This window comes from Mustelus asterias, chromosome 19, assembly GCF_964213995.1.
Source record: "Mustelus asterias chromosome 19, sMusAst1.hap1.1, whole genome shotgun sequence".
Taxonomy (NCBI): Eukaryota; Metazoa; Chordata; class Chondrichthyes; order Carcharhiniformes; family Triakidae; genus Mustelus; species Mustelus asterias.
The window spans coordinates 35,104,645-35,125,378 of NC_135819.1; the positions used below are offsets into that span (position 1 = coordinate 35,104,645).

Genomic DNA, 20,734 nt, shown 5'->3' on the forward strand with positions numbered 1-20,734 from the left:
GAAGGGGGGGGGGGGGAAGGGCCCGCGATCAATCTGGTTGGTGGGTGAGTGGGGGAATAAGGAGGTCAGTAATGTTGTGGGGATGGGGCAATGTCTGTGGGGGCCGGGGGGAGGCATTATCCCACCCGGAAGGGATGTGGCAGGGGAGCCGCATGCTATCATTTTTTGTCTGCGCATGCGCAGTTGGAGGCTCCAATCGGAGCTGCAGGGTTTCGGGCGCGTTAAGCCCCACCCACAGGATTCTGCAGCACGATTCGGAATCGCTGATATATTTTCAGGCAGAGTGTGTTTGGGGACGCCTGAGAACGGGTCTAAAAGTCAGATCTGAAACACTCCCAGTTTCAAGTCCACCCAGCACTTAGAATCAAAATGGTAAAATAGGGCCCTATGTCTGGGCCTTGGCAGCTCAGTTGATACAATACCAATTTTCTTTTTCATTTCTAGAGGGATGGAGTTTAAAAACAGCAAGGTTATGTTGCAGCTGTATAAGGTGCTGGTGCGGCCACACCTGGAGTACTGTGTACAGGTTTATAGAATCCCTCACAGATTTCCTATAGTGCAGAAGGAGGCCATTCTGCCCATCGAGTTTGTACCGACCACAATCCCACCCAGACCAAATCCCCGTAACTCCACATATTTACCCTGCTAAACCCCTGACACTCGGGTCGATTTAACATGGCCAATCAACCTGACCCGCACATCTTTGGACTGTGGGAGGAAACCGGAGCACGCGGAGGAAACCCACACAGATACGCAGAAACTCCACACAGACCCAAGGCCAGAATTGAACCCAGGCCCCTGGCGCTGTGAGGCAGCAGTGCTAACCATTGTGTCACCGGCTGCCGTTTCCTTACTTGATGAATGATATACTAGAGGGGGTGCAGAGGAGATTCACTGGGTTGATTCCGGAGTTGAGAAGGTTGGCTTATGAGGAGAGACTGAGTAGTCTGGAACTATACTCATTGGAATTCAGAAGGAGGAGTGGAACCCAGGTCCCTGGCACTGTGAGGCAGCAGTGCTAACCACTGTGCCACCGTACAGCCCCCTTACGGATTTGCCTCCATAGCTGCTTTTAAGCTGACGGCCATTTCAAATAGTTTCCAATATTGGCGTATGAAATCCACTGGGACACACACGTTCTCTGAAATGACAAAGCAATAGTAAGTTGCTACTCAGGGTAGCTCAGTGTCTACATTCTGGAGGCCATGCGCAGCATAAATGACATGTCTCTAGTGTTATGCCAGCTCACAATGACTGCAGGATAGCAGACGGGTGATGAATACATCCCACTATGTACACCAAGTGCCAAGAACACCATTTGCAACACAGATACTGGCACCACCGAGCTGATCTGGCCGTTAGTGCGATGAGATTAGTTTATTCCATTGGGGAAACCCCTTTGAAGCTTGTACTCTTCCAGCTCCAACCCAATCAAGGGCCAAAGTTTTCCTCGCTGCATATGGAGCTTGTGTAATATGAAAGCAAGGGGCGGACTGGCGGGGGGGGGGGGGGCGGGGAGCGCAAGCTTCAAAGGTCACGCAAGAGTGCTTTGCAAATTGATAGCTTGTGGGGGTTTACATTGGCAGGAAATGTTCCTAGCTGTCACCTCGATGATAGCCGCATTTATTGAAAAGCATCGTGGAGGCAGAACACAGAGCCAGGCACTGAGAATAGCTCCAGTCACTGCAAAGGCAACAAAGCGTCCCGTAACATGTAAGAGGGACAGAACTCTTCAGTGTGTAAGGACCCTGGAAACAGTGACTGCCAGCTATCAGCTATCATCCTAACATAAGCCCCGTCAGTATTTATGTCAGTTCTCTAATTCCCCCCTAAATCCACTCTGTCGACAACTGATGTCGGCCGTGGATTTGACCAAATTACTGATTGCTTTTTGCTGACTGCGTTTGCTGTCTTTACAGGATCAGGAGCTTTCTTTTTTACTTCGCTCCTTGCCTAATACAATTCCCGATTATAGATCTTGACTGAAAATGTGTGACGGGTCCAACATGTGCATCATTGGGAATTTGAGCACTCAAATTCCACAATATGTTCAAGCACTACGCTCCCTTTACTAAGTAACCAGGGATTACTTAAATATAAAAAATATTCATACCGCACACCAAGGGTTGTCAACACATTTCAATTTTAATGATTCCTTTAAAGTGATCAACGTTATTACTTTTTTCCTTCAGCCAAGCTATGATCTGAATGCACATTTTGAATCGTATTCCATTTATTCCATCGCCTTGCAATGTCTGTCAAGCATTTTCATCTTCTTTGAGCCGCCTTATTGAAATCTGTTGTGTGCCTCATCATGATGAGACGTTCTTCTCAGGCGCTGCCCAGGAACGGGGGCGGGCATAGTGGCACAGTAGTTAGCACTGCTGCCTCACAGCACCACGGACCCGGGTTCAATTCCCGGCTTGGGTCACTGTCTGTGCAGAGTTTGCACATTCTCCCCGTGTCTGCGTGGGTTTCCTCTGGGTGCTCTGGTTTCCTCCCACACTTCTAAGATGTGAACCGGCCATGCTCAATTGTCTCTTTGTGTTGCAAGATGTGTAAATTGGATGCATTAGTTGTGGTAAATGTGTGGGGTTATGAGGAAAGGGTGGGGGGAGTGGGCCTAGGTAATATGCTCCATCAGAGAGTCGGTGCAGATTCGATGGGCCAAATGGCTTCCTTCTGCACTGTAGGGATTCTATGACTTGAAGAACAGTGCAACATTTCTGTTGTTACCATTCCGATAGCTCTGGCCTCTTGATGGACTGTTTGTCTATCCGTGCATACGCCAGGTTCATCCATTGCTGAGATATCTTGGCAATTACTATGCTTTTGTATTTATTCCACAGGATCTGCACATTGAAGAATGGATCAAGCAATGAAAACTGGGACATATATCCTTCATAGTGCAGTCTGCTTATTGGAAGGTCCTTCGTGTTTTGCTTACTGTGGTTATTTTTTGCGCCTGAGGCAAGAAACTAAACTGAGGGAAGGGAAAATGATGAGAGACGTGCACCCAGGGACCTATAAAAAGAGTTGGATAATAGTCCGGACAGAGCCAATGAAATTTAATATATACACAAGAGTAATGGACGACACACTCAATGAATGGTGTAAAACTAGCTTGCTTAAAGGTTGAAAGCGTTCTTGGGAGTGTTAGCAGACTTGGTACTTAACATGTCAAGTCACTACGGAACAGCCGTCAGTAAAGCTGACAGAATGATGAACAATATGGCTAATTCAGTGGGGTGTAAGTCAGGGCATATTATGCTCAAAGCATATAATGTTTTCGGAGACAACTGCACTTCGACTACATTCACTTGAGCGAGCAATGAAACATTCAAGCCCTGGATCGGTTACGGAGAACAGGAGACACTGAAGCGAAGATGGGCAGGGGAGTTGACACAGTAAGAGTTTTAACAACACCAGGTTAAAGTCCAACAGGTTTATTTGCTACCAAATAAACCTGTTGGACTTTAACCTGGTGTTGTTAAAACTCTTACAGTGTTTACCCCAGTCTAACGCCGGCATCTCCACATCAGGGGAGTTGAACCAGAGAAACTGGCAAACTTTAACCTCGAAGGATGGCAAAAGAGAGGGTATCTGAGAGTGGCGTGTGCAAGATGAATTGGTACTGGTCGGGTAAAACAGTCAAACTGCTTCAAGATCAGATGGCAGCTGGGAAAGTCCCACCAGTTCAAGCTGGTGAATTTGGAATTGATGCTGAGAAGAATTTTTCTACACGAGTAGTCAACATTTGGAATGGGCTTGCTGGCAGTGTAGTGGGAGATTTACCTTTGGGTAATTTAAGAGCGGGCTAGGAGTTGTAATGAGGAGGAGCAAGGTGCTCCTTCTTTTAAAGTTTGATCCTGGGGACGTGCGCGTTGCGAGCAGGGCCGGCATTTGTTGTTCCATTCCTAGTTACCGTCAAAAAGATGGTGGTGAGTCACCTGTCTGAGCCCCTGCAGTGGGTGTAGCAGTGTAGAAATGATTTCAAATAGTGCAGTTCGGAGCCATTTTGGAATTATTTGTAGGTATTGAGGGGTCGACATCTAAAGTTCTTTAAAATTTAAATTTTTTATTAGTCACAAGTAGGCTTACGTTAATGCTGCCATGAAGTTACTGTGAAAATCCCCTAGTCGCCACACTCCGGTGCCTGTTCGGGTACACTGAGGGAAAATTTAGCATGGCCAATGCACCTAACCAGCACGTCTTTCAGACTGTGGGAGGAAACCCACACAGACACAGGGAGAATGTACAGACTCCGCATGGAGAGCGACCCAAGCCGGGAATCGAACCCAGGTCCCTGGATCTGTGAGGCAGCAGTGCTAACCACTGTGCCACCGTGCTGCACTCATTTATTCCCCAATGAAAGAGCATGGCTACAAAAGGGGTGGCACGGTAGCACAGTGGTTAGCACTGCTGCTTCACAGCTCCAGGGACCTCGGTTCGATTCCCGGCTTGGGTCACTGTCTGTGTGGAGTTTGCACATTCTCCTCGTGTCTGTGTGGGTTTTCTCCGGGTGCTCCAGTTTCCTCCCACAGTCCAAAGATGTGCGGGTTAGGTTGATTGGCCATGCTAAAAATTGCCCTTAGTGTCCTGTGATGCGTAGGTTAGAGGGATTAGTGGGTAAATATGTAGGGATATGGGGGTAGGGCCTGGGTGGGTTTGTGGTCGGTGCAGACTTGATGGGCCGAATGGCCTCTTTCTGTACTGTTGGGTTTCTATAATTTCTATGAAAATCCCCAAACTGCCCTCTATCAGTGCGCATTACACAGCACCCAGAGCCATCACTCAGCTAACAGAATCTGACTTGGTAAACTGGGGCGATTCATTCCTAGAAACTCGACTCTGCAACAGCAGTTGCTGGTAAGTTGACTCAAAATGACAGACAATTAACACCACATGAGATGAGGTGAAGCCAGCGGTCCGCTGTTAGATTCGCATGAATGCCTTTTTCCTGTATCTCTCCAGCTGAACACGTTGGTGCAATGCTGGAGGAAATAACAGTGACAACATCTGGATGGTATTGAACATCGCAAAGGGTAAGGATCACAGTGATGTGTGATGTTACGTTGCCAGGTATAATAAATAAGAAGTATAAACCACACGGTCTCAAGCTCACAGCTACCATCGAGCTTACAAAATTAAATGAAACTCATGGAGCAAACATGTTAATAAATAACTAAGTGATCGATTTATGTATCTACATTATTAAGTGCTGGAGTGGGAGGAAACAATTTGACATTACGTTTGTTTATCTGAGATCAAAGCGGATGTGGAATTAGAATGGAGTCCAAACTCCAGAGATGGCAGTGTTCACACTTCTGTCCAGACACTACAAGAGGTTTCCACATTCATAAGAACATAAGATAAAGGAGCAGAATTAGGCCATTCGGCCCATCAAGTTTGCTCCGCCATTTGTTCATAGCTGATAAGTTTCTCAACCTCATTCTCCTGTCTTTTCCCCATAACCTTTGGTCCCCTTACCAATCAAGAACCTGTCTATCTCTGTCTTAAAGACACTCAATGACCTGGCCTCCACAGCCCTCTGTGGCAATGAATTCCACAGATTCACCACTCTCTGGCTGAAAGAATGTCTACTCATTTTGGTTCTAAAAAGTCGTCCCTTTATTCTGAGGCCATGCCCTTGGATCCTATTCTCTCCTACTAATCGAAACATCTTCCCCACTTCCACTCTATCCGGGCCTTTCAGTATTCTGTAATTTGAGATCCTCATCATCCTTCTAAACTTCATTGAGTACAGACCCAGAGTCCTCAAACGCTCCTCATACATCAAGGCTTTCATTCCCGGGATCATTCTTGGGCACCTGCTCTGGACCTTCTCCAAGACCAGCATATCCTTCCTTAGATATGGGGTCCAAAATTGTCCACAATATTCCAAATGTGGTCTGACCAGAGCCTTATAAAGCCTCAGCAACACATCCCTACTTTTGTATTCTAGTCCTCTTGAATGGAATGATAACATTGCATTTGCCTTCCTAATAACCAACTCAATCTGCAAGTCAAGAGAATCCTGAACTAGGACTCCCAAGTCCCTTTGTGCTTCCAATTTCTGAATCCTTTCCCTATTTAGAAAATACTCTACACTTTATTCATCCATTCGGAGGCTGAAATGCTTCTCAGGATGAGCCGCCTCCAAATTTATACTGGGCCCCAACTGTACCACTGGAGCAGAGAGTCCAATGTGGAGCAGGCATTAGTCCATTTTGACCTGTTCATACAATGGTGCTTTCAATAGTTAGGAAACATCAGATGGTGCAGTGCTTTACAAATGCCTCTCCTGTCAAAGCCAAGGCAGAAACATTGTATAAAAGGGAATTAAAGGATCGAGTGAAGGCGCAGCAAAACAGAATTAGAGTAGATAGGCCTCGTTAAGGAAATGAATGGCTGGCATCATAGTGTCTTTCCTGACTTTGGGATGTCCCAGATTGCTTCACCAACCAATGAAGTACTTCTGATGTGTCAGCAAGAAACATGTACACAGCAAGATCCCACAAACAGTAATTAAGTATCTGTTTTCACTGGAAGGATAAACACTGATGAAGACATCAAGGACAACTCTCCTGCTGCTCTTGTTGGTAGGTCGGACAACATCGCATCCGAAAGATGGCAGCTTTGACAATGCAGCCTCCCCTCAGCTCTGTGTTCAATTGGCAAAGCCTAGATTGTATCGTGTCCCTGGGATCGAACCTAAAGGCACAACCTCCTGATTCAGAGGCGATAGTGCTGCTCAACCAAGGCCCATACGACCATGAAGGGCTAGCTTCTGATGCAGTCATCCCTTTCATTCGATGCAAAGGCAGGTGAAAGATACTCCTATTCAACAGACTGGCGGCTCGTCCAAAATTCAGCGTTAGCTCATCCAGCTAAGAACAACAGCCTTGAAAAGTGAATAACATTGGCAGCCATTCTGGCAGACGCTGGCATAGCAGGGTCACAAGTAAAGATAAAGTGTCTCTCAGCATTTGAGCTGCTAAGCCACTTAAGCAGATGAGAAAGACCCACATTTTGTTCTGTCACTTGATACAGCAGAAAGCAACTGGGCACTAATTCAGGCAACCACTGTTGATCCAATCCAGCTATAATATGATTTCCATTCAGCATTCCAGTCTACCTGGGTAGGAAGCGTAGACACTGCAAAGTAATTAATGAAGCTGTTACAGTTCCAACTGCAAACTGAGATGCCACAATTGTATAGCTTGCTAGTAACATGCAACGAATAACAATATCACCTTCCATTGGAGGAAGCTTTCCCTTTCTTTTGATACAGGCTTTAATATTTCGAGTGTATTTTGTCCCTTGACTAAGCTACGCTAATTAAATGGGAGTTGTCACATCTTGTAGGGCCATCTGTCTCATCATAGTGTTTGGTGTTACAGTGACGATGTCTCACATGCTATGGCATAAGGCGCCTATCCGATGCTTCTTTGAGAAGTACCTGATAAGACTGATCCCTTGCACAATAGATGAAAACTAATGAAAGCAGGAGGCAAATCACATGGCATTAATAGACTAGCATTGTTCCGCTATACTCACCACACGTGCGCTGTGTAGAACTGATAAAAAAGGCAGCTGTTTCAAGTTTGGTGCAGGCTGCATAATGTAAGAAAACTTCTGTGCTAGTCTTGGCAGGCTTCAGTTTCTAATCTAATGGGGCCCATGCTTATCCAGCTATCGGTGGCACGGTGGCACAGTGGTTGGCACTGCTGCCTCACAGCATCAAGGACCCGGTTTCGATTCCTGCCTCCAGCGACTGTCTGTGTGGAGTTTACACGTTCCTCCCGTGTCTGCATGGGTTTCCTCCGGGTGCTCCGGCTTCCTCCCACAGTCCAAAGGTGTGCAGGTTAGGTGGATTGGCCATGCTAAATTGGCCCTTAGTGTCCCAAGATGTGTAGGCTGGGTGGATTGGTCATGCTAAATTTCTACTTACTGCCCCAAGCGGGGTAACTATGTGGGGTTACAGGGATAGGGTGGAATGCTCTGTCAAAGAGTCGGTGCAGACTCAATGGGCCGAATGGCCTTCTGCTGCATTGTAGGGATTCTATGATTCTATGATATGGCACGTCAAAACCATTTTATTGCTATGAAGTTTCAACACAGTTATATATTATAGTTTCTCTTCAGATGGAATACAAAACCTATGTTGCCTGCATACACACAAGAGTGTTATCTCAGGAGCTGACAGCAGCATGAGGTTGTAAGCCTCTGAATCGTTTTAACTTGTAAATAAACATGTAGTGTTTTCCATAAACTGGTAAATAAGCACCTTGACACTCTCTCTCTTGCACTCCTCACTCCTTCTTTTGGGCAGCCCCACCCTCACTTTTTTTCACACTTTGCAATACACAGCTCGCGTAGTGTGGGTGGAATTTTCCCATCCCACCCACCACGGGAATCGTAGCGGGAGAGACAGGACCATACAAAGGTCCTTTGACCTCAGGTGGAATTTTCCAATCTTGGGGCGAGCATGGCAGGAAAATCTCGCCCTGTGTCTGAGAAACACAAGAGACACTCAAGCCAATGGGATCCATGTGGAGCTGAGTCACAAGGCTGATTACATAGAATCTTCAACATGGTCACAATGCATTTAGCTGGTTTGCCTGGGTGCATACGCTCCACACGGACGTCCATCCAACCTCTCCCTCATGTGCTTAGCACGGTGGCTGATGCACATCAATTTAGAGACGAGGCTCGAGGCTTCAGTAAATGAAGGCTTTTATTTACTATTAACGAAGCTACCAGAACTTATGTACACTATCCCAGACTGAAGGGGTCCCGGCCAGAGCAGGGACTCTTATACCTCTCCCAGGTGGCGGAGCCCGACTGGGATGTGCCACAACAGTAACAAACACAGGTGTAACAACCCCACCCTAACCCAACAGCAACAATAGTACAATCCAACAGTAACATATGTACATCCTTGTAGTACTGGCCAGCCCCTGGCTCAGTACTATCCAGTGGGAACCAACGATGGTTCACCACAGTGGCACAGTGGTTAGCACTGCTGCCTCACTGCGCCAGGGATCCAGGTTCGATTCCCAGCTTGGGTCACTGTCCCGTGTCTGCATGGGTTTCCTCCGGGTGCTCCGGTTTCCTCCCGAAAGATGTGCTGGTTAGGTGCATTGGCCATGCTAAATTCTCTCTCAGTGTACCCGAACAGGTGCCGGAGTGTGGCGACTTCAGGATTTTCACAGTAACTTCATTGCGGTGTTAATGTAAGCCTTACTTGTGACTAATAAATAAACTTTAACTTTAAAGCTACGGTGCAGTAAGAATCACCCACTGACAATGATAAATCCTCTCTCATTTTCACAATAAATACATTGAAGTGTTGCACAGGTTAAAGCAGGATATAGAGAAACCAAGTGCAGACGTAAGCCCGGAACAATACAAATGTCATTTTCTCACAGGGCTGCAGAGGATCCTTGGTCTGTGTGGTTACAGACAATCGCACTCACATTCTTCCAGCTGCTTCCTGTTTTATTTCCATGATGGTTCTTCCTCAGACCTTGTCAGTGAGCCCAACTGATGCTGGCAACAATTCAAGATGTCAAACTATGACGCAAAAGTTGAAACCAATCAACATTTTTATCATTCCATTTTTAAAAAGAAACGGCATTGTCATTGCGAGGTTTTTTAAAAAAAAACCTTGAGAGCTGGAAATTGCTGCCACATAACATTTGGAAAATCTATTAACTGAGATCGAATGGAACTCAGATGGGCAAATGGAGTAAACGTACGGAGTAGCATTAATCTAACTGAATGGCAGCAGAACAGGCGCGAGGCGATGACAGGTTTTCTCCTGAATTTATATTTGTATCCTCTGAGACCCTCACCACAATCCTTTTAACACTGGTGTTCCTGAAAACGTTTTCTCCCCTCGAGTGGTTTCCTTCCCCCTTCTCTTATGGGCCTTACTGACGTGTTTTCCCATCAACACACCAACTCCTATGAGCCATGCAACTCCCATTGCCATGCCAAAACCTGTCACCATGCCAACTCCCGTTGCCATGCCAAAACCTGTCACCATACCAACTCCCATTGCCATGCCAAAACCTGTCACCATGCCACTTCCTGTTGACATGCCAGCTCCTGTCGCCATGTCAGATCCCATCGTCATGCCAACTCCTGTGGCCACGCCAAATCCCCCATTGCCAGCACCAGCTCCCATCGCCATGCCAATTCCTGTTGTCGAGCCAACTCTTGTCGCCATGCCAAATCCTGTTGCCATGCCAAATCCCATTGCCATGCCAAATCCTGTCGCCATGTCAAATCCCGTCACCAGGCCAAATCCTGTTGCCAGTGCCAGCTCCCATCACCATGCCAATTCCTGTCGCCATGACAAATCCCATTGTCATGCCAATTCTTGTCACTATACCAATTCCCATTGCCAGCGCCGGTCCCATCACCATGATAAGTCCCATTGCCACACCAGCTCCCATCACCGCGCTGTTTTCCACCTCCAGCCTCATCTAATCACTTTCCATCATTAATTGTTACCTTTCTCCATTCCGATCCAATCAAAAATGATAAGAGAACTGTCTTTGCAATTTGCACTGATTTCTCTCGTTCAGGCTGAGGAATAAGAAAAATGTACTTGTTACACAAGCCCCATGGTAAAACCTATCGACATGTTTGGAATGCCATGGGTCAGATACAAGGTCAATCCTTCCATAAATGCAGCTTTCGACAACATGCTCCCTCCCACTCTCTGCCAACCCCCTCACTCCTCGCAGACCCTCCTGGCACACATTGTGATTTCACAATGCTGAATGTAAACCATAAGCTTGGAGGGTGTGGGAGCGAGTCAGCTATGTTAAGCATTCAACTCATTAGACCACCAAGTCTTGCCATCATTCTGTTGGTAAGTGTTTAACACAGCCCAATAATATCAAGTCTGAAACATGCTTCACCTCCACTGGGAAAATGGAGATGGATTCAGATATCACAGTTTTACATTGAACACAGCGTTTTCATGGGTTTGTTCATCAGAAAGAGCAATTCTTCACATTAACCCATACCACAGATAGTCTCAACTGTAAACAAAACTGCAACCATCCCAGAATCATGTTACATAGAATCATAGACTCCCTACAATGTAGAAGGAGGCCATTCAGCCCATTGTGTCTGCACCACCCACAATCCCACTCTATTCCTGTAAGCCCACATATTTACCCTGCCAATCCCCCGACACTAGGGTCAATTTATCATGGCCAATCAACTTAACCCACACATCTTTGGACTGTGGGAGGAAACTGGAGCACTCGGAGGAAACCCACGCAGACACGGGGAGAATGTGCAAACTCCACACAGACAGTGACCCAAAGCTGGAATTGAACCCGGGTTCTTGGCACTGTGAGGCAGCGGTGCTAACCACTGTGCCACCGTACCAACCACAAATGATTCAATTGCAAAGTATATGATATCAACCATTTGACGTTCAAAATTCAGGATTTAAAAAGTGCACGGTGATCTATTCTATTTTATATTGACTGCACATTTGACCTCGTTGTTATTCACTTCTGACAAGACAACAAATATTAGAAAATCCTTGAGTTTACTTGCTGAATCAGCACCACTCTGCATAGGTTGGCTCGACCATTTTGGTTCGAGGAGTTATGGATTTTTGTTAAGAGTTGCTTCTTGGATGTTGCATCATTTCACACCCTGACTCCGACCATCTCCAATATTTCCATAGCTGATAGTTCAAAGTGCTCAAAGACAATAAAACAAAACCATCTAGAAGGACAAGGGAAGAATATATCTGGGAACACCACCACCTGGAGCCTCTCCCTCCAAGCCATTCACCATCCTGACTTGGAAATATATCGGCAGTTCCTTCACTGTCGCTGGGTCAGAATTCTGGAACTCCCTCCCTAACAGCACTGTGGGTGTACCTACGCAAATGGGGCAGAATTTTCCATTCAGTGCACAGAGTGCTGGCTGAGGTGAGAAAGCGGGCCTCTGGTTCGCAGGTTGTACAGTGCCCTCTCACTCCTGATAATCCAGCACTCTGTGCATAACAAGCTACAGGGGTGGCCCATGACATCACTGGCGGAATGGGGTCTGAGAAAAACCAGCATCTCCAATCGAAACAACAAGAACCCCCCCCCACCCGGCCCCCCCACGGACACTGGGAATCTTTGCTACACCCCCTCCGCCCCACACGCACAAGGGGGAAGCCTCCCCATGCCGCAACACTTGCAACCAATAAGTGAAACCCTCCAGTGAGGCTCCCCAGAGGGCCCGCCCCCAGTGCTGCTCCCGGCAGGCCACAGGGACAGTGGGTCAAACCAGGAGGACGTGGCAGTGCCAAGGTACTGCCTAGTCATGTCCCTCTGCACCTGGCGGCCATACATATATGTGTGCCCCTGGCGGGTTTTCTTTGCCTGGCTCACAGTTTCGAAAACCAGTTGTGAACCTTGCTGGCATCATGCCACGTTGGTGAGGGGGAGAATCCAAATATAGGGTGACGATACGGCAGGGAAGCCTGCTAACTATATGGAAACATGAAGTGAGGTTCCCAACCTTCCCGGGTGGGAACTTTGTTACATCAGCAGGAAAGGGGCAGAGAAAATTGGAAAACAAGATCTCGCTAGGAGATTCTCGCTTTCCAAATCTTGTGATGGTTTTGCGCCCACGTTACCATATGTGGCTCTGAGAACGTGGGTGGAAAATCATAGGCGGGGACTGCAGTGGTTCAAGAAGGCAGCTCACTACCACCTTCTCGAGGGCAATTTGAAATGAGCAGCAAATGCTGGCCTAGCCAGTGACTCAAACATCCTTTAAATTAATTTTAAAAACATGGACTCTAATGCCCTCCAGTCCTTCTCCCAAACTGCTCACTGCAGTGCCCTGCAGATTCACCTTCATTTCGCTGTTACTCCAGGACACCCTCTTGGAGGTGTTTGACAACCTTATTTTTATGCCCGAGAGTTACAAAATGTTAAGCAGTTTACATTTGCAGACAAGAAAATGCCATCAACCCACAAGATAGATGCAAGAAATTAATGGACCGGAAATGGACGAATACAAATGGTGTCCTGTACAAACAAACGACTTCAGCTTTCAACCATTCCCCTTCAATACACGTCTCATTAACTCTTCCTATTAAACCTATTAGGCCGTTACCACGAGGAATCGTTACACAGTGAGACCTGAGTGCTGTTTACCATCACATGCCTATGGAAAATTTTCAGAAAATAGTGTCTGTACCTTTGTAACATCGTCTCCTCTCTGATCATCAGATCACTTACTTATCATGACTCAAACAAACAGTTTATTAGCGCCAAAAGCCACCTGGCTGTTTTGATATTTTAGAATTATAGAATAGTACAGGAGGCTATTCAGTTCCCTTCTTTGAAATATTTTCCCTTTCCTCCATCACCCTACAAGTCTTTCCTGTTCCCAGTACTTAATTGAACCTGCTTCCACTATCTTCCCAGATCATAACAACTCGCAGGCTGGACAGATTGGATGCAGTGAGGATGTTTTTCCTGGTTTGGGAATCTAGAACCAGAGAATCTCAGCATACAGGGTAGAATCATAGAATCCCTCCAGTACAAAAGGAGGGCAGCTGAAAGGTTGAATGCATCGAAACATAGAAATTAAGAGCAGGCATAGGCAATTTGGCCCTTTGAGCCTCCTCCATTCAATATGATCATGGCTGATCTCAATGCCATATTCCCATTCTCCCATTAAAATCTAAAACATTATCCGTCTCTTTCTTCAATATATTCAGTGACTTGGCCTCCACAGCCTTCTGTGGTATGAAATTCCATCGGTTCACTGCCTGCACTTCTCTGACATTCAACTCTCCTGTTCCGGATTGAGGATGTGAGAAAAGATTAGAGCCAAGTGTGAGGAGGATGCAAGAAGGTTCCAAGAGAACTTGGACAGGCTAAGTGAATGGGCTGGAATATGGCAGATGGAATATAATGTGATTAAGTGTGAAGTTATTCACTTTGGGAGAGAAACCAGAAAGACAAAGTATTTCTTAAACAGTGAAAGGTTGGGAAGTGTGTGTGTCCAAAGGAACCTGGGTGTTCCACAAGGTGTGGAGATGCCGGCGTTGGACTGGGGTAAACACAGTAAGAAGTTTAACAACACCAGGTTAAAGTCCAACAGGTTTATTTGGTAGCAAAAGCCACACAAGCTTTCGGAGCTCTAAGCCCCTTCTTCAGGTGAGTGGGAATTCTGTTCACAAACAGAATTCCCACTCACCTGAAGAAGGGGCTTAGAGCTCCGAAAGCTTGTGTGGCTTTTGCTACCAAATAAACCTGTTGGACTTTAACCTGGTGTTGTTAAACTTCTTACTGTGTTCCACAAGGATCAGTGCTTGGTCGTCTGATGCTTGTCATATATATATAAATGATTTGGTGGAAAATTTAGATGGTCTGATTAGTAAGTTTGCAGATCATACAAAAATTGGGGGAGTAGTGGATAGTGAGGAGGATTGTCAGAGGATACAGCAGGATATAAATCGGCTGGGGATCTGGGCCAAAAGATGGCAGATGGAATTTAATCCGGACAAATGTGAAGTGATGAGATTTGGAAGGTTTACTGCAGAAGGAAAGTTTACAGTAAATGGTAGAGCCCTTAGAAATATTAGCATACAGAGGGATATAGGTGCGCAGATCCACAGTTCCCTGAAGGTGGCAACAAGGTGGTCAAGAAGGTGTATGGCATGCTGGCCTTCATGGGTCGGGGCGTGGAGTATAGGAATTGGAAAATCATGTTGCAGCTGTATAAGACTTTGTTTAGGCCGCATTTGGAGTATTGTGTACAATTCTGGTCACCACACTATGGCAAGGATGTTGATGCATTGGAAAGGGTGCAGAAGAGATTTACCAGGATGTTGCCTGGTTTGGAGGATATGAACTATGAAGAAAGGTTGAACAAACTTAGATTGTTTTCATTGGAGCATCAGAGGTAAATTTACAAGATTATGACAGGTTTGATAGAGTGGATAGTCAGAGTCTTTTTCCCAGGATCGAAGGGTCAATTACTCGGGGGCATAGGTTGAAAGGAAGAGGGGGAAAGTTTAAAAGAGATGTAAGGGGCAAGTTTTTCACACAGAGGGTGGTGAATGCCTGGAACGCGCTGCCAGAGGAGGTGGTGGAAGCAGATTCTATAACAACATTTAAGAGGCATCTGGATAGTTACATGAATAGGCAGGGAATAGAGGGATATGGACAATGCAGAGGCAAGAAAATATGAGATTAGAGAGGGATCTATGTTGGCACAGACTTGGTGAGCCGAAGGGCCTGTTCCTGTGCTGTACTGTTCTTTGTCTTTGTTCATGAGTGACTAAACGTTAGCATGCAAGTGCAGCAAGCAATTAGGAAGGTAAATGGTATGTTGGCCTTCATTCCAAGGGGATTTGAGCACAGAAGTAAAAGTGGCTTGCTATAGTTGTACAGAGCCTTGGTGAGACCGCACCTGGAGTACTGTGTATAGTCTTGGTCCCCTTATCTAACGAGGGGTATACTTACCATGCAGGGAGTGCGACAGAAGATCATCAGATATATCATTGATTTTTGATTTGATTTGATTTGCTTTTTGTAGATAGGACATGCCTGGGCCAGGTTAGGTCTCCAGCTCCTTACACCAGTATCCGCCAGTTAATATGTATAAAAACTGACACAGGTTTACTCTGAAGCATATGTGACAATAAATGGGTGCTTCATAAGCTGCAGGGGTTACACTCGAAAAACATGAATTGCACATCCAACATAGATGGGAGTTTTTGAGTACAAATGTGTACACTTGAATTGCTTTGATTCCCAAACTAAGGTGACCACTGTGGCACTGCAGGAAAGCTAGAAGTTAAATATGTGACACACATTTGCAAAACAGTGCCTGTTTTGAGAATCTGCTGCAAGTGGCCAAAGCATTTATCTTGTAAAGTCTCAATTCATTATCCTCTTAGATGAATATAAAGCTATTTTTATTGACGATGCAGTTATGAGACGCAAGTGGAATCAGGGACATGTATGACTTTGAAAATATCATTTTGATTGTCACAATACATTTATATTTCTGCACCAGACCTCATTACAGCCCTCTTGCAGATCAAATTAAATGAAGCCTAATCTCGAGGCACCAAGCCATGCACGTAGCAAGCCTGCTAATTGAAACCATGACGTCATTAGGAATGATTTATGAACAACACACTTTGTGTTTAGATAAAGGCACATTTATTAAAAGGCATGTGGAATTCATTTTGGAGCTGGAAGTTTATGGAGCTGTCATTTTGGACTCAGATAAAGTAAACGTAGAGACAGAAGGTGTCACTGTTAAAAAAAAAATGAAACTTGCGCTCCCCTTACGTAGGTAGCCGGGCTGCCCGGCTGCAGCCAGCCTTCCAACGTTTCTGCTCCAGTTTCCAGCACGATGCTCATTTGTGCTGTTCTCTACAATCCCCTAAAGATTTCGACTTACGTTTAGGGCCTGCTTACGACAAAGGTTTAATGCAAAGTTCTGCATATTCATCTGTGCTGTCAGGCACACTGCTCTGCCCTCTTTCACATCTTCCAACATTTTTCCGCAGTCTCACAAAGGCAAAAAAATAAAATTTGGTGCAATTGCTTCCAGTGATTTTCATTTATTTTGGTAAGGCATTATTTTATTCCAGTGCATCCTCTGACCCTGCTGCTCCACTCCAAAATCAAACTCGCGTCACTGAAATAAACCCGAGCAACAATATCCTTCAGAAAAAAAAAATCCTTTTGGTTTACTGAAGGTCATAAACCGTAGCCCAAAATATGCCTCAGGGTATCGTCATCAGGGTTTAAATAAGCCATTTTCTACCGACAGCAAAGGAATGACTTTGAGATGACACAATGACAGGTTACTGACAGCTCCATACGCAATAGGAAAATCCATTTCCTATTCTTTTGCCCTCTACTTGTTATGTTATTTTTCCCACTTCCCTACATCCTTCTCCTCTTCCCTGTAGGCGAGCGGGCAATCAGTGCCTTTACACGTCAACACGCAATAGTTGGTGGTTGGAGGTTAGGTACTTGGGATCAGCCCTGTGGTTCCAGTCCCACATACAGATTTAGTTTTACTGTACGCTTCATTTATAATACAGTATTGCAAGAGCCTTGCAAAGTTGGCTTTCTTTCATTCTTCATATGAAATATTGAACTGAGCTCTGATCCGCAGGGAGTTCTCCTGAAGTTCTGGCCAATGTTTCGGCTTCAACTCAAAGAAAATCCAAGTTAAACTGCCCTCCAGGTTTATGTTTTTTTTATTTACACTCAGTGTCTGAACCATGTTTCCCTACATTTCTCTTTATTCATTCTGGAGACATGGGGAGAATTTTCCTGTACTACCCGCCACAGGAATCGTAGCGGGTTGGGGGGGGAGAAGGGGGGTGGGGGTGGGGGTGGCGTGGACCATGCAAAGGTCCATTGATCTTGGGCGGGATTTTCTGGTTTTGGGGCAAGTGCGGATGGAAAATCCCGCACATGGTTGGACCCGTTGCTGGCGAGCCCATCATGTGGCGCTCATCTCTAGCTGCCTTTGAGGAGGTGGAGGTACATCACCTTCTCCAGCTGCTGTAGTCCCTGTGCCGAAGGTGTTTTCAACAGTGCTATTAGGTCTGGACTTTGAGGCTTTTGACCCAGCGATGGTGGAGGTATCTATCCACCATGGAATGTGTGTGACAGTGGTGAGGCAGTGGTATTGTCACTGCACTAGTTGTCCAGGGAGCCAGAGCACGATCTGGGTATCTGGGTTCAAATCCCGCTGGTGAAATTTGAATTCAATAAAGGAATTTGGAATTAAAAGTCTGATGATGACCATGAAACCACTGTCGATTGTCGGAAAAACCCATCTGGTTTACTAATGTCCTTTAAGGAAGGAAATCTGCCGTCTTTACCTGGTCTGGCCTACATGTGAATCCAGACGCACAGCAATGTGGTTAACTCTCAAATGCCCTCTGAAATGGAGGGGACATGCAACAAATGCTGGGCCCAGCCAGTGACGCTCACATCCCATAAATGAATAAAAAAAGAGGGAAACTCCAATTACTTAACAGTCACACAACTTCTAAAGTAGCTTCTCATGCACATTTAGAGCATTTTTGACCTGATAAAGGGCTTCAGGAATGCTAATATAAATTTTAAGAAATCATTTGCACCAATGGCAAGAAATGGTGAAAATAAAATCCAAGATGGCGTCGGAGCCAGCTGTGCCCAGCATACCTTCTAATTCTATCTCTTACTCTAGTTCTATGCTTCTAAAACTTCATTCTAACTCTTTTACTACATTCTGCACTCTCTCATTTCCTTCTCTATGAACGGTATGGTTTGTCTGTACAGATCGCAAGAAACAATACTTTTCACTGTATGCTAATACATGTGACAATAATAAATCAAATCAAAATCAAATCAAAGGGACAGGGCAAGCAGGAGTGGGATTGATTCTATTCTGCACTCCTTCCATGGCCATTGAAGGATCCCTTCCAACTTCTCTGGCTTTCGTCAGCTAAGACGGCAAGTCAGAAGGTTGGTGTGTGGCCGATCACAGTTTATTCTCCGACCGCTGGAAAAGCAAATCACGATCCACTAAACAACCTTTGAAAAATACCCTGAACAGAATTCAAATCGCAAATCAAAAATAGCAGCACCCTTCAAATAATGTTTAAAATAGGAGCACAACATGTGGGAGCGCCAAGGTAAAAACACGAACCGGTGATTTCTGCACAAGTGCTTCATTTGTGACATGGAGCATTTATGGGGCCGTGCACTGCAACAAGGTAACTTCAGCTGATTCTTCCTCAAACTGGAAAACCTCTGAATGGATCACTTAGAAGGAAGGTACAGAGGCTTAAGTTTAAAGTTTATAATTTATTTATTAGTGTCACAACACTGCAATGAAGTTACAGTGAAAATCCCCTAGCCGCCACACTCCGGCGTTTGTTCGGGTACATTGAGGGAGAATCTAGCATGGCCAATGCACCTAACCAGTACGTCTTTCGGACTATGGGAAACCAGAGGAAACCCACGCAGACACGGGGAGAACGTGCAGACTCCACACAGACAGTGACCCAAGCCGGGAATGGAACCCGGGTTCCTGGCACTGTGAGGCAGCAGTGCTAACCATGCCGCCACAACGTGTTTTAGCGATGATTAGGCTTACATTAACATTGCAATCCAGTCTCCAAATAGTTAGAGACCAGATATATGACTGAGACCTTGCGGAAGTCCCGATGTGCTGTCCTTCATGGGAATTATGTAGGAATTGCCTGAGAGGTTTCAAATTCCGATGGACTTTCACCTGCTTCCCTGGACTCTCCACAAATATCTATGATTCTGAGTTAGAATCAGAGACTTGGGACAGTTCTGATGCACTATCCTGAAAATGTTATCCAGGAAATGTTAGGCAGATTGAAACCAGACTCCGCACAGACAGTGACCCAAGTCAGGAATCGAACCCGGGTTCCCTGGTGCTGTGAGGCAGCAGTGCTAACCACTGTGCCACCATGCCACCCTTGATAGTGGTCTCATAGCGATAATGATTAGCAAATCTGACATCCAAACCAATGCCATGGAGACACATGGTAGCTGGTGGAATTTGAATTCAATTAATAAACCTGGAATTAATATGGTGGCCACAAAGCCATTGTTGATTGTTGTAAAAACCCATCTGGTTTACTAATGTCCTTTAGGGAAGGAAATCTGCCATTCCTTTTCCTGGTCTGGCTTATATGTGGCTCAGTTAATGTGGTTGACACTTAACTGCCCTCTGAAATGGCCTCGCAAGCCACTCAGTTCAAGGACAACTAGGGATGAGCGACAAATGCTGGCCTTGCCAGCGATGCCCACATCTCAAGAAAGGATAAAGAGTAAAAACACAAAAGTTTGTTATGTCCTGTCTGAAGAAACTAAAACAATAGCTGGAACAATGATCATTACATTGTTATGGACTGATTTTAATGTATTCTTGGCATCGAAGAAAGGAGTTGCCTTTAATATACATTTTAAAAGGGTTGGTTTTCAAGCTTACACAGCCAGCAAAGTATTGTGGCTGAAAATGACCCTAGTTGCAAACTCCTCTTCAGTAAGTTAGATTTATACAAATGAATTGGCTAAAAGAAAGAATGGAAATACAGAGATTCAATGATATGAGCCATGGAGAATCCAGAGGTGCAAACCCTTCACTGATTGACACTGTCAACTGCTAACTTCACTCTGCAACGTTTTGCAAGAAAACCCGGGTGCTGGTAAGATGCTGAATTTTTTAAACAAGAATAAAAAGCAAATCTCCTGAGGTGCAGAAAACAGCTAAAACAGCTTTCTCTCACAACAAGGCAATGTGACTTGGGTGGTACAGGATGGAAACCATGATGTGGAGATGACAAACAGTACCACTACAGGGAAGTCCATTGTCAACTTGTCAGACTACACATTTCAACGTTTGCTACGAAATAAACCTGTTGAATTTTAACCTGGTGTTGTTAGACTCCTTACTGGAGATGAAGGAGCAGCGCTCTGAAAGCTCGTGCTACCAAATAAACCTGTTGGGCTTTAACCTGGTGTTGTGAGACTTCTTACAGGATGGAAAGACCTGGGAGCGAATAAAAGCAAAATACTGCGGATGCTGGAATCGGAAACAAAAACAGAAAATGCTGGAGAAAATCAAAAAACTCAACATCTGTGGAGAGAGAAAATAGAGTTAAAATTTGGGTCTGTGTCACTCT

General features: G+C 45.4%; 1 protein-coding gene across 1 annotated transcript in view; it reads right to left on the reverse strand.

Annotated features, from left to right (window-relative positions):
• The window catches only part of pde3a (phosphodiesterase 3A, cGMP-inhibited), a 483,881-nt gene that overhangs the window by 309,510 nt on the left and 153,637 nt on the right, over window positions 1-20,734 (reverse strand). The gene's annotated exons all lie outside the window — the stretch shown is intronic.